Source organism: Colobus angolensis, unplaced genomic scaffold (genome assembly GCF_000951035.1).
Source record: "Colobus angolensis palliatus isolate OR3802 unplaced genomic scaffold, Cang.pa_1.0 Scaffold203, whole genome shotgun sequence".
Classification (NCBI taxonomy): Eukaryota; Metazoa; Chordata; class Mammalia; order Primates; family Cercopithecidae; genus Colobus; species Colobus angolensis.
The window spans coordinates 1,078,686-1,094,160 of NW_012115189.1; the positions used below are offsets into that span (position 1 = coordinate 1,078,686).

Sequence of the window (15,475 nt, forward strand, 5' to 3'; positions counted from 1 at the left end):
TGATAGCTCCCTGGAGCACAGAGAAGCATGCTCTGGAGGGCAGGAAGACAGAAAAATTAGCCCTACACAAACAGGGCCTGCTCAGACTCTACATATCTTTCCAAAGCCCCAATTCCTCCACAGAGCTTTCTCTGCTCCTTCAGCTCCTTCATGTAGTCATTCATGTAAACGCCTTCACCTACCTTGGGTTTTTAGTTCTTTTAGAGAAGGGACCAAGCCCTACATCTCTTTCAAACTTCCAGGTTGGAGGTGTTCAAGAAATCATTATTGAAAATGTATCAACTATTTCTACTTATGAGTAAGTGAGCTGCTTCTCATGATTACTTTTGATGAAAAAATGTATTGATCATGAACCACTGTCAAGACCACTAGAGCTTGAGGTTTGTTCCACCAAGTCTGCCTTAATATTTCCTCCTGGGAACAAATATTAGCACATGCCAACAGGGAGTAAGAGCCAGGTTTTGGTCAGAGAGTAGAGCGCAAGGCCACCTTGCCAACTGTTCCCTGAACAGTTTAGATCTAGATGATGTATTCTAATCGATTAAGCTGTATTCTAATTAATTAAGCTATATTCTAGTTGAGTAAGCTAATCAACCTAAATTCATTGTTTTGCTCCCTGTATCATGAGGTTGGTGAACACAGTTAGCCAATAGCATCGGCAAATAAAACATTTTATAGTGAAAATGCCTTCATTCAAAAGCATTGCTGGAGATTGTTGTCAATTTAATAATTTATTCGCAAAATATTGTGACTCTCAGGCCCATCTCTACAGAAGCCCTCCTTGGAATCCTTCCCAGTGGAGGAAGCCTGCTTTTTATTCAGTTGACATCAGGTTTAGCCATATGATTTGGGTTAGCCAATGGAATGTGAGCATAAGTGATTTATCTCATAATTCAGCTGAAGCTTTAAGAACCATTGTGATGTTCCCCCATTACTCTTCCCTCTACCATAAAAATGGCCTGGCTTCTTCAGTCTGGATTCCAAAATGGAGCTGCAGACTATCCACAGCTAATACCTTTATTAGCAAGCCACTAACTTCTACCATAGCAAGCCACTGAGATTTGAGGGTTATGCTTGCTTACCTTAGCATAACTTCCTAAAAGCTGACAAATGTTAAAACCTACCTATAAACATTTCATTCTCTCCCTCTGGCCTTTGTCACACCACAGACATAAAATGCAGTTTGAAGCTCAGTCTTTGAAACCAACAGTAAAATGAGAGAACCAGGTCACAGGGTTGTTGAAATTGTTTAGCGGAATAGTGTATGGAGAGCACCTAAGATGGTGTGAGCTCCCTCACCACCATAATGCCTTCCCTTCATGTTTCATTCCCATTTCCATGGTAGAGGTAGGAAATGACAGACAATGTCAACCAGAATCTTGATTCTTCTCTGTAATCATGTGATGAACAAGTTATACACAGTTCCTGCCTCACAAAACTTGTAGTCTTACTTCTAGCAGAAAAATGTACCATGTGCATGCTTGCTTCCCCATCCATTAATGTGAAGTTCCAGCATCCAAGTGAAAAGTTAACAAATGTAATTAGGATTGTCTAGGAGATAGAGGGAATCCATTGTTCATTATTTTTCCCTCTCCCAACCACTACCAACCACCCCACCACCTATACACACCACCACTGCCAGCACCACTTCCAGCAATTACTCCCTGGTCCTAAAACCTGGATTAGATTGCCCTCCTTTGTGCTCCCATAATATCCTGTACTTCCCCCTTCTCCAAACTGTTACTCTGGAATGGATTTACTAGTTTGGGACTCAGTCTTCCCACTGAGAGAATAAACTGTTTCTTTGTTATTTTAGTCCTAGAAGTTGCCTTGTGCCTCAAACATGGTAGATATTTATCAACATTTTTTGATTTAACGAATGAGTGGATTTGATAATTTCTTCATAATGACTTTTTAGTTCCCGCTGCAAGTTGAGGAATTTTTATGCCAGATGTCCAGGGCTCCATGGAATCCTTATAGTTTGTTAAGTGACAAGGAATTCTCTATTATGAAATGGGGATGTATACCTACAATCTTAAAGCACTCACAGAGCCCATTGGAAATTCAAATGGGTAATACAAATTGAATTATCAGCTCTTGACTAAGACAGCATTGATTAAAACTGGTGAAATATATGCCAGAAGTTAATTAATAGCTTGAAAATAATCAGACACTTCGTAAAGCTGAACATCTGCCAAAAAGCGGGTATTCTGAGGTATGCTCAGGACCGTTTCCAAGTGTATAATATTTGTTTCCATAGTTCTTTACATTGTAATAACCAAAAAATAGGTAAATCAATTTTTTAAAAAGGAATTTAACAAACTCATATTTCCTTTATATTTTGGAGGAACTCCAAATTTGCCAGAGTAGGACAATGTCCTTACTTACTCTCTTGGAATATCTAAAAAAAACTTCAGTCCTATAAGATTCTTTTTTTAAATGAGGAATGATTCTTGTTCTGTTTATTTTTACATAATGCCTTTATCATCAAACAAACTTCAAGCTGTGTCATCTTTAGTAGAAAAACATATTTCCACCTCATCCTCCTGTTAGACTTCAGCCTACTTAAGCCTATTCTCAGTTTAATGGGATTAATAGAAGCAAATCACAATTCAAGACTATAGTTTACCAACCTTCCTTTCTCTTGTTCAGTGAAATTCCCCTGACATCCATCAGTCAGCCCCTGCTGGCCTTGAGAGGCACTCCAGAAGGCAGGAGGAAGGGCACACAGGCTTGCTTTTTGAACTTAAGAAGGGTTTCATTTGGTTTAGAATTGCCAAACTTCAAAAAATAAATAAATAACTTAAAGTGCTTTTCAGATCAGCCATAAGGCTGCAAACCAGAAAGAAAAGTGTGAGGCAGGTGTTTGGGGAAGCTACTCAAGTTGCCTACATGATTTCCAAGGTCCTTTCAACACTAAGATGTGTGTATCAGATTGTGTACAGATCATACTGTCTCCATAAGATTGTCTAGTTCATTTTATGGCTAGTCTGAACAATCTGATTTTCTTTTTTTTACAATGGCAGGGACTCAATCCATGTTAAGCTTCAAAGTTGAGTCACCCAAGTTCTCCACAGAGAATAACCAACCAGCCCTAAGGAAGCTTCCTTTAGCATTGCCAGGATTCTGTGAAGTCCCTTCCAGCTTAACTTTTCCGACCTTGCCGCAGCAGCACATCAAAAAGAACAGCCCCTGGCACCCTAAGAAGAGCACAAAGCCCTCTGCCAACCTGAGATGGCGCCCAGGTAGACTTCCCTAAAAAAAAAAAAAAAAAATGGCAAGGCTGCTTCAGCAGGTCTTTCAGCTCCAAACACTCCACCCTCCGTCTCCTTTTCTTCACTGCTTTCCCCATCTCTCTTCCCCGCTTCCACTTTGACCCACCCCAATTTTCTTCCACTTCTCCGTCACCCATTCCTTGTAATCTCTCTCCTTGAGGTGTCCTGTGGATGTTGACTGTAATCTCCCCTGCAGGAAAGCTAAGATATGCACCTCCAGAGGGTTTGCCTGTTGGAGCCGCGCAGAGAAAGCGTGCAAATCGGTCAACCGCTGTTCCTCTCCCTCCTCAACCCAGGTTCTCTGCAGAAGAGGGGAGTAGGGTCTGCCCCCTTGTTGCATCTATTTTCCCCTTCTCCGCCAGGGCTGTGGCCCGCAAGGGGCTCAGGAGGTGAGTCCCTTGCACACAGCGCCAACCCCGCAGGCCCGGTTTATAGCATGGGACAGCCCTGCCCTCTAGTGTTTGCAACCGGGAGCCCTAAGGCGCCATCAGCTCCATAATACCTCTTTTACAACCTAAGCAAGACCTGGAGCCTCTCAGAGCTGCGACCTCCAGTTTACAACACCATCTGCCTCACACCCGGGCTCATCTTTTCATCGCACCCCCACCCCACCCCCCACTCTGTTCACGGTGTCCTGGGAGGCTGCGACCTGCGTAGATGATTTAGCAGACTGCCCCTGCCCCTGCTTCTGCTCCTCCTCCTCCTCCTCTTTCTTCCCCGCTCTCTCTCTCTCTCTCTCTCTCTCTCGCCTCCTCTTCCAGTCCAGGCGCCCAGACTTGGCGAAGCGCAGCGCCTGCCACCCGCGGTGCCTCGGGCTGCCCGGCGCGCCGCGCTCCCAGGTTCTGTCTCGCCGCACCCCGGCGGGCACTGGCGCGGGCAAGGACGCTGGCGGGGAGAACGCCCTGGGTTCAACGTATTCCAGAATCGAATGTTGAGAAAAGCAGTGCTTTGATCCAGCTCAAGAGAAAAAGCAGCGGGTTCCTAGTGAGACTTCTGGAGCCAGCGGGACGCCCCAGTTTGCCCAGTGCAGCGCGGCTGCACGCACCATCCACAAGGTGAGGGGCGCACATCTTCCGGGACGACCTTGGTTTCCCTTCTTACCCGCACCCACTCGAGGTACTCTAGATCTGGCTTGGGAATGTTTGCCAGCTTTGAGGCGCAAAGGCGGTGGGAGTTGGGATGCGGGGTGTCGGAGGGAGACTATGAGGGTCGCCCAGGCACCGTGCCTGCCCCCTGGATTATAGTACAGAGCGCATTTCTTGTTCAAACAGTTCCTCAAATGTGTGAACCTGAGAATCAACATCGTGTGTAACTGTGGTTTGAGCATTTCATCCCGCGTCCTTGCAAAAGAATTAGAGGCAGTTTAAAGATTAAATAGGTATGGAACCGGTGCTGGGGGGTGCCAGGGAAAACTTGAGTAGAAATCACAGGGAGGTGGTGTGCTCTAGGGACTCCGGGAGGACGGTGCGATTTCAAAGCCAGCTGATTAAAAAATCTTGATTAGAAAGGACTGCACGGTTGCTCCAGCCCTCAGAAAATAACTATGTGCTCAGTCCTGATAAAATACCCAGGTGAGGAGGTAACGGGACAGGCTCATTTTTTTTTTAATACAAAATAAATCTTGGAAGTAAGAGTTAAGATGAGAAGTTTGATCTTAAACCATCTCCACCCCATACTGCAAGGTGAGAGGCTGACCCCCTACCTAATGAAAATGAAATTGAGTTTAAAGGGAAGTGATTCCAGCTCCTATCACAGGATCATTGTGGTTTTACATGTATATGTATGTTTCTGCCTGTGCCCAGTTTTGGAAGAAAGGACCTTGTATTCAACCCAACGCTGCTTGTTCTTGAGTTAGAAGGATAAGGCAGAGGGTGTCAGCATCCCAAGGTGCTTCTTCCTAACCCCTCTTATTGTCCTTCCTTGCCTCCTGTACCAAATCTCTTAGGAAGGGAGCAGCCCAGAAGGAAGTAATAGATCGTCAAATGGGTTGGGAGAGCAGTGTTTTTTCCAAAATAATTTAGGCTCATTTCATCATTCTTATGTTTTCCCTCAAAACTCTAAGCAGTACATCATCCTAAGCTGAATCTAACATTGCTCCAGAATATATATTTACCATGGTTATACATTCAGACACAATATGCATAACCTTAAACAGCCAGGATGCACTTGTGAGTCAGGGGCTTCCCTTACTTAACCCTGTGCAAGAGAGGCAAAGCAGGCACCTGGGTCTGATTCCCTGTGCAGTCTCCTTCATGAGGAGCATATGTGAAATACCTTTGAAATACAGAGAAGATTGAGACAGCTTTTCTCTTTCTGATACAGTTGTTTTCCTGCTGAATTAAATAAGATGACCCTGTATTCAACAAATAAATGACTTTTGAGGCATTTGAGGCCCATTTAACAAAAGCACAAAATATGCCTACCTCGGTTTTTTCTCCCTTCAGAGCTTTAGCCTCCAGCCCACGGAGTTGTAATGATGAAGCTCACCTCCCGGGTGGGACTCAGATCAGTTTCTCTATCATATTTAAAGCAGAGTGTGTTGCTTATTTCTAAAATTGCATAGCACCTCACCACTAACTATTTTGCTGCATAGAGGTGGGAGAAGTACTTCTGCCCAGGTATTTCATCACTATGAGAGCTATACAGAGAAACTCAATCAAATCCTGATTCACCATTGTTGATAGAACTTAACTATTGTGTCATCATCACCTGATATGGGCTGCAGATGCTCCAAGGATTGCTATAGATCTCAACTGAGATTTCTAATGACAGAACTAGAAAGGAGCCTTTTAAAATGTAGCCATGACTCTGGTCATTAGGTATATGGATGTTCAAATATTCTCTTAGGTGACTATTTTTGCTTTCATAACAATTTCCAGGGATGAAAACTTAGCAGATTATTTTTATAATGAAGAGTATTCAAATTAACAATGTGTATCCACCAGCTAACAAATTTTAAATTCCACAGAAATCAACATCACAAACATAGTAAGCTCAAGTTTTCATTCTTTCCTCTTCTGTCATAATGACTTCATTCAAGGCATAGTCCCAGACCAAGTGCATGGAGAGGATGGCTCACGTCTCTCAACATTTGCCCAAGGGAATGGTGCCTTCCTTGCAATTCAGTGTGATGTCACCTTTGTTAGCCATTCTGGTGTCTATACAAAGTATTTGCTCTCCATTTCTTGTTATTGATGCCTGGTCAGCAGCAGTCATATAAATAAGTTTCCATTCTTTTGAGGAAGATAACAAAGTCAGAATTTCTCAGAAGTGGTACCAAAGAAGAGACAAAATCTAGGATATGTCTCTAGTTCAGGTAACACTGCAATGCATTTCCATTTTCTGCTGTGTGATGGGGTTATTATTGAAGAGAGAAGTAAGATATATCATTGGCAGCACATTGTTCCCACCTGGCTCAAGCACGCCCATTCCTCAGGTGGGCTCAATATGCTACCCCCACCACCACCAAGATACAAAGGCTTCAAATGAAAAGTAGATCTCAGCCAGGCATGATGGCTCACACCTGTAATTCCAACACTTTGAGAGGCCAAGGCGGGAGGATCACATGAGCCCATGAGTTCAAGACCAGCCTGGGCAATATAATGAGCTCTCGTCTCTACAACACATTTTAAAATGAGCCAAGTATAGTGGTGTGCACCTGTAGTCCCAGCTACTTGGGAGGCTGAAGTGAGAGGATTGCTTGAGCCCAGAAAACCAAAGGTGCAGTGAGCCAAGTTCCTGCCACTGCACTCCAGCCTAGGTGAGAGAGCAAGACCTTGTCTCAAAAAAAAAAAAAGAAAAGAAAAGAAAGAAAAAGAAAGTGGATCTCTTTGCAGAAAGCCTCAGGCCCTGAACTTTTCTGTCATCTTCTCATTACTCAAGTGTCTAATTCCCTACATCTCACTTTTACACACAGGTCATTTTTTTTCATGTTTGTTTTATTGCCCACCTTGGAATTCTATTTCTGTACTACTCTTTAAAAGTGAAAGATCAAATCTAATACTCTAATGTGGGAAAGCATTCCCTCTATTTTTACAAGCTTATTTACACACACACAAAAAAAACAAGCTTGAGACTGATCAAAGGCTGACTTTCTACCAAATAGGAACTTATTTTTTATGTCATAAATTATCAAGGCCATCTCGAGGCAGAGGTGAGTTTAGCATCTCATGCTTTATGCTCCTTTCTTCTCCACCTACCAGATTTTTATTATGTGTGAAATTATATGAACATAAACCCCAGGAAAACATTGAAGATGAGTGTGCCATCATAAGTGACGAGGGGACAGATGAACAGGGAAGAGAAATGGGGCAGCAGCACTTTAGAGTGGCTTATTTCTCTCTTGTTTATTCCTCCCCGAATAATTTTCTAAAACCGGTATTGTGGCTCCTAAATTTGGGGCTTAGGTCAGTCAACTTACCAAAATTCTTCTTCCTGGCAAGGAAAGGACTTTCATCAAAATCCCAGCTACTTTTTATTCGTTCTCACATTTTGTGGATTAAGAAACTGAGAATGAGAATTTATAGAGATCATTCAATCAATTGTCATATTCCTGGATCACAACAAATTGATAAAATTCTTGAGGAACGCTCTTTCTACTACAGATTGACTGTAATTTTGTCTTTTTTTTTTAGTTCTCTTATTTTGTCTCGTCCACTGTGGATTATCTGGTTTACTGCAGTCCTTACCCAAATAGATGTCAGTGTTTTTGTCCCGTTGTTGTATTGCCCTAAAACACGTCAAATGAAAAGTACACATAGCCAACCGGACACTTTAGTAGGTTTATTGTTAGCACTCTCTCATATTGATCAATTCTCACCACATGCAGCTGTAGGATTAGGAAGACAAAATCCTTTAGAAGAGGCTGTAAAACCTAATCCTGCATGTGAATCATTTTAAACTACAAGTTGTAAGAGGAATGAACATCTCTGGATTTCTAGTTATCAGTGCAGACCAGATGGAAGGTCTTTATGAAATCTGGTGTGAGAAGGAAAGCATTTTATAGCAAGAAGAAAATATTTTGAGAATTAGCGACCAGCAGCAGCAGCTAGCAATTCTAAAACTCTCAGATCCTCCTAATGACCCCATCTACCTAAAGTGCCCAAATAAAGTAAAACCAGACCCCATGAAACATCTTTCCTCAGATGCAGCTGTTCTTTATTGCTTTATCAGATAATGAGCATGTGGTGATATTTCCAAGAGATTTGGGAAGGATCTGACACAAACATTAAAGTATAGGTTTTTTTAGGATAGCTTACCCAAGAAAGTTAAATTTGTGTCAAGATTCACAAGCCAGAGTGTCTTTTTGAAGTTAACACCAAATAGATAGTGAGATTGACAGAGAATACCTCCCAAAAAGTGACTTTAGTTACAATATCCTAATAATGTTCAGAGTCACAAGTTTATGCACCTGCACTTGTAGGGAAGAGAAAAGGAAGAAGGAGGTAACATGCTGAGTGTCGGCTATGTTTCAGGAACTATGCTAAGAGCTGTACGTATGTTCTTTTGTTTAATGCTTACAAAAGCACTTCAATGTAAGTATTATTGGCCTCACCATTCAATCATTTATTAAAAAATTCCATATGTCCTCCATCTACCTAGCCTGCTGTCCTTTTACAGAAGTGCAAAAAACTCAGAGTGAGTGGCAGTGAACACACATGGGGGAAAAACAAGAGAGAAAGTTTGAGAAGTGTGTGTGAGTCGTGGAGAGGAGCCTATCAAATTCCTTTTTACCTTCAGAGGAATCATTTAAGAATGTTGGTGTTTTATTTGAGACAGAGTCTCTGTGTTGCCCAGGCTGGAGTGCAGTGGCACAATCACGGCTCACTGCATCCTCAAGCCAGCAGGCTCAAAGGATCCTCCCACCTGTCTTCCAGGTAGCTAGGACTATAGGCACATGCCACCATGCCTGGCTAATTTTTTTTTTTTTTTTTGGTAGAGATGGGGTCTCCTTATGTTGCTCAGGCTGGTCTCAAACTCCTGGGCTCAAACAATCCTCCTGCCTCGGACTCCCAAAGTATTGGGATTATGGGCATGAGCCACTGCACATGGCCCATTGTAGAATTTTTAAAGGTATTTGCGAAGAATAATACACATACAGACACATACAGAAAAGTGTACACATCATAAGTGTTAAACTCAGTGACTTTTCTCAAAGTGGGCTTACTTACGTAACTACCCACTGCCAAGATAAGAAATAGAACATCACCACTATACAAATTCCTTTCCTATTCCCACCCAGTCATGACATCATCGTCCTCCTTAAATGGAACCTACCTGACTTCCAAGATCACAAATCATTGTAACTCTCATATACATGTAAATCATATGGAATGCTCTCTTGTCGTTTGATTCAATGTTGTATTCATGAGATTCATTCATGTGGACGGTAATACCAGAGGCTTGTTTATTTTTTGTTGTATAATGTTATGTTATATAAATATGTCACAATTTAATTACACATTCCACCACTGATGTACATTTGGGTTGTTTCTAGGTTTTTGCTATAATGAATAACACATTATAGTATCTCAAGCTATTAGCTAAGACGATTAGTTTGGTGTTAGGGAGAGTTCACTCCAGCTGTAACATGGAGTGGAAGGGAATGGGCCTGGTAGAGGCAAAGGCTACAATGAGAGCCCGAACGGAGGCAGTAACCATAGACATGGAGAGAGAGAAATGGAAACCCGATGAATTTCGGCTATAGGAGAAGAAGGAAATGATAATGTGTTGAGATTCAATGGATGTGAGGAGTGAAGGGAAGGATAGAATGCAGAACAACTCCTAAATTTCTAAACCTGTAGATAATGTTTCCTTTCACCACAACTGAGAACACAGGAGAGTGAAAAAGAACATATGCACTGAATCTCAGAAAGGCTAAAAGGATTGCCCAAGGTGACTCCAAACCTGTGCTTCTGCACAGATTATTTTCTCACTATGTCTTTTCTCACATAGTTCTCACTATGCCCCTTCCTCCTACAACAGCCCCCATCCCCACCTGCAAATAGTAATGGGTAGCCACCTAAAAAGGAATATGACTACTTCATATTTCCCGAACAGGTGAGCTATGAATCATTTGCTTTTCCCCTCAATTTTGTCTCCCTTTAGCAGCACAATTACAAAAACGAAGGAGATGCTGATCAGTTAAAACTTTGTTTTATCTTTTAGACTACAAGATAGAATTCAGGAGAAATGAATGAATATAAAGGAAACGGAATTTGTAGAGGGTAGTCTTTGGCTGGCTCGTTCAAGAGAACACATCCAGTTAACAAAATGTTCAGAGAGTCGGTTCCAACCCTTCATGGCAGAACTTTCTAACCATATCTGAAAATACAAGTAGATTGTCCATACGGTGTGTTCTTTGCATCATTAGAAGTAATTAGGCACAGCCTGGGCAGCAGAGTGAGACTTCGTCTCAAAAAAAAAGAGTGATTAGGCAATGTCTTTGGGGGCATATGTCAGGTTGGGTTCTCCAAGAAAAAGGCTCTGAGATGGGGTTTAGTATCGAGGATGTTTATTAGGAAATGCCTTTGGGAACCACGCTGAAGGAATAAAAGAAGGATGCAGGATTGGGTTGTGCTGCAAAATGGGCCCAACGACATTCACAGCTGACTCCATGGTGAGCAACTCTGAGCTAAAAAGATCCATGAGAGTTGCCCCAAGATGAGCCAAAATTGGTCTTCCTTCCTCCCGTAGTCACTGAGTGTGGTGTTCTCCCGGAAAGGCATGCTCCTGGGGGAGGCAGCTTTCTCCAGCTGAGGACATTCCTGAAGGGACTGACAGTGGAAGACTGTTCTGACAGCAAGACCAACAGCTGGGGCTACAATGAGAGGCAGAAATCTTGATAAACATATATAACCCCTTGATGAACAACTTCTCTTAAGAGGGTAGAAAATGTATACTGATAACCTTCTTCAGTGGGAACTTTATAGATGATCCTAAAGAAACTGCGTTTTGTGGGGGTTGTGTGTGTGCATGTGTGTGCGTGATGGTATCGTATTTAATGCTTGAAATAAACTTCACTATAGCTTTTTCTTTATTGGACCTGCATGACAACTGAAATACAACAAAAAACTGCTCATGAAAAACCTCCCTTTACTATCTCTGCCTATTCAACTCAGGGACAGTATCCTGCAAACAAATTTTATGCTGTGCACTTTTCAAAAAGGGGCTAACTGAAGAACCTTTCCCAGGCAGAGCAGACTCTGCCGGGGAAGATTCCTTCTCACATCACACACAGCAGCCCTTATGCCTCTGATTTCATGATTCATTCTGCCTTTGCTTTCGATGCCGGGACTGCTGCCCCTGGCTTTCATACACCTGTATTCAGTGAATTCCTACCGAGAGCCACTCCACAAAGTTTTTATGACCTAGAAAGGGCAGAATTACACTCTTGTTTTCTGCCTCCATCCCAGCTCTATTCCTGGATATGAGTGACTTTCTCCTTTACTTTGACCTCCTTTAGGAAATAGTTTCGGTGTCTGCAAAAATGTTGTTATTAAAGAAACATGGGGTTGTTAAAGCATGCCATTGGCTATTTGACCTTTGTTGTGTTAATTTTCTGTTACGTTCTTATTCCAGTTCTCCAGTTCACTTCTCTTGTTTGTAATTTAATGCTCTCCCTCACTTTGTTCTTATCATGACCCAAAATAAATTATTTGCCCAGTCTGCACCTCAGTTGTCGCATCTCTAAAATGGAAATAGCAACCCCTGCCTTCAACACCAGTTGGAAGGAGTAAAGAAAGAGTGATGCTGCATAGGCTGGGAAGAAATAATAGGTGTGATTACAATTAATATCTTATTATTCCTGTGAGATGAGTTGTATAAATAATCCTGGCCTTAATCTAGGTGAAATGTGTGGTGCTGGCCTTGTAGAAAATAAAGACAGATAAGTACAGGCTGAGTTCCACTGCGGTGAACCCTGTCGACAAGATTTGTTCTCTTTTAATTCCTAAACTTTGCCTCAGATCAGGTACAGCCTCAAGACCCAGCGCATGCCCTTGAGTGCTATCTTCTCCAACCATGAATCCCCAAACTCTGGATCCACTGACACATTATTTCTTTATGCATGCAGGAAAAGAGACCAGTCCCTGTCTGTCACTGTGGAGTTCCATTTGCAGTTGCTCTGCACCCAGAGAGTCACATGAATTCTGTATGCTCTATAGTGATGCTTCTCAAACCTTAGTGTGCAGAACAATCACCTGGAAAGCATGTTAAACCTCAGACTCCTGGCCCCCACCTGTAAAGCTTCTAGTCAGTAGTGTGGGGTAAAGCCAAGAATGTGCATTTTTAACAACCTTCCAGGTGATGCTGATGCTGCTAATCTGTAGACCACACTTTGGGTAGCATGATGTACCAAAAAAAAATGTGTTTATTATAACCACATAAACAAAAACCACATAACAGAACTTACTCTCAAAGAGCTAACCCTGATTATAGACATGTCATCTTTAAGCAGGAAAATATGTTGCAAATATTTTATTACCAGAATTTTCTTTACGGGGAACTCAAATTATCTTTAAAAATTAGTAAGAATATCACATCAATGAGCCAAGGGTCAGCTGAAAATTTACCAAAAGTTTATAAAGTTCAACATATATCCATAGTTTCTTTAAAATTCTTAGAAAACTAGGAATAGAAAGGAACAATTTTTCACAATGAGGATGTCCTTCTCAAACAATTGTCAACATGCTATTAGTAAAACACAATAGAGATACAAGAGGGATGCCTGCTATTCCCATCATTATTTGACACTTATCTAAATGTTATAACCAATGTGTAGGGAGGAAGGAGGGAGGGAGGGAGGAAGGGAGGAAGGAAGGAAGGAAGGAAGGAAGGAAGGAAGGAAGGAAGGAAGGAAGGAAGGAAGGAAGGAAGGAAGGAAGAAGTATTTATAAATATTGGTCAGGAAAAAGCTTTAATTACAGATTACATAATTAGCTACTAGGAAAACTCAAGGGGATAAATAAAAATGCCGTTAGAAAGAATGAGAGAACTCAGTAAGGTGGCTAGCTACAACCGCTTGCCTGGTTAGCAACAATATAATCATAGGGATTTATATTATGCTTGTACACTGTTGGGCAGAAAACATACCCGAGAGGTATAAAAGATGCTGTTAGCATCCAAGAAAAATGGGAAAGGAAAGCCCACCTCATCTGAGGAAGATGGAGGAAGAAGAACCTACAGAAAAGGACTCCACATTCCAAACTCATCCCTCTGGATTCAATAATATTTATCCTACATGATTTCTGACAGTGTCGTTTGTCATTGTAATTAATTATTTCCTGTAAGTAGACAAGAATTGTATACTTACTCAAGTACCTTACATTTTAAACTTTATTACATAGTGCTAATTTTAATGTTGAACTCTGCCCTAGTCAAGGAAGTATTTGTCACCTAACACAAGAATTTGATATAGAGTAATCCATAAACACTACCCTACCATATTGTTCATCATAATTTAACATTCAAGGAAAGAAGCATGATTTCCTCTTTTATTATGCTTTCATTTGAGCTGTTTTAACTTTCTTATCATTCTTTCCTTCTGAACCTAGTTCAATTCCTTATGCAGATGCTCTAAAAATCAAGCATTAAATATGTAACTTAATTTATAATTAGCAAATAAATCATTTACAAGATACATTCATATTGGCAAGCATATTTTATTTCCTAGATTGTAAACTGGTAAAACAATGTAATCTCCTCACCCTCTCTGCAATACAGTAAGCCTGTTTCTAAGACCACCCGAGGTTTTACTTTATGTCCTAGCCATTGGAGAACCAGACTGTACTGACCGCAGGGTTTGGTGACTTACATATAAATGAAGCATCTTACCAAGAAGGGATGAAAAATGACTTTAGAGGAGGCAAAAGTCTCAAAGCTCACAAGACTTGATTAGTTTCAGCGTGGTGACAGAGGCAATGCTCTTGTGATGCAGATGGAGTAATTTCTCCAGCACAAAAGATGTCCAGCCAGGTCCCACTGGCTTTGAGATAATCTCTCACATTGTGTTAAGTGTATTGAGTGCCCTTTCTTAGACTTACGTACCATTAGCATGCGTTTAATTAACAATGATTGCATATTATTATCATTACCACATATTCCTGTTATATTAAAATACGTGAAATTTGTAGCTATGTTTTGCCTGTTTAGTAAAATGAGTCTGAATCTAAGGGTGAGAGGGTCTTCACACAGCCAAGAGGATGGGGTATTAACCCAGGCCTGTGTGAAGATATTTGCATCTCATGGAATGCTCTCCAGAGAACAAATTGGCCTGCCCTGTGGATATCAGCTAACCTCTCGCCAGCTTCCTCAGGGCTTGCTGGATGTACAGTGAGTGCCACGGTGCCGGCGTGGCAGTGAAACACAGGCTCAACTCTGCGGACCTGGGGTCAGAAGGCCTGGGTTAATACCCGATTCTCTTGGCTGTATGAGCTGCGTGGTCTGTCGTCATTACAATGGGGACAATAATACATGTCCTGTCTACCTCAGCCTCCTTTCAGGGAAGTTTCTCAAAACAAAGTATGCTATTGTGATTCATTGTCACCTGTGATGTCAAACTGCACCTTGTGTTACACTCCTAGGGGGTAACACAGCATGGGGCTTAAGCCCAAGCTCTGGAGTCCAGAAAGCCAGGTTCATATCCCAGCTCTGCTGTCCATTAACTGCTTTCACATCGCTACACCTCAGTTTCCTCATTTGTTAGGGCTCACATAACAGTACTACATCATAGGGCTATTATGAGGATTAAATATGTGTATTCATTATCTATTGCTAAATAATAAATTACTCCCAAACCTAATGGCGTAAAGCAACAGATTTTTATTATCTCTATTATCATAGTTCTATGGGTTGGGAATCTGGGTATGGCTTAGCTAGGTCCTCTGGCTCAGGTCTTTCACTCACAGGCTGCAAAGTTTCAACCGAGACTGCAGACATCTCAAGGCTCAACTGGGGAAAGATATGCTTCCGAGCTCACTCATGTGGCTGTTGACAAGCCTCAGGTCCCAGCTGGCTGCTGGCTGTAGACATTCTTTTGCTACCACATGGACCTCTCTATAGGGCTACTAGCAAAACAGAGTGCTTCTTGCAGACATTGCAGCTTACTCTCCTTGGAGCAAGGACTAAGATTGAAAGATGGCAAAATGGAAGCCACGGTCTTTCTGTAACCTGATATCAGAAGTGATATCCCATGACTTCTG

The 15,475-nt window shown here is 41.8% G+C and overlaps 1 protein-coding gene across 2 annotated transcripts in view; it reads left to right on the plus strand.

The window, feature by feature from the left end:
* Nucleotides 1-3,795: 3,795 nt before the first annotated feature.
* HTR1E (5-hydroxytryptamine (serotonin) receptor 1E, G protein-coupled) overlaps nt 3,796-15,475 on the plus strand; it is a 90,476-nt gene continuing 78,796 nt past the window's right edge. The window contains exon 1 of one of the 2 annotated variants that reach the window (XM_011941880.1): nt 3,796-4,330. The gene's annotated coding sequence lies outside the window, so the exon portion shown is untranslated. Of the gene's footprint in view, nt 4,392-15,475 lie in introns of both variants that reach the window. The other variant, XM_011941881.1, reaches the window with a different exon arrangement.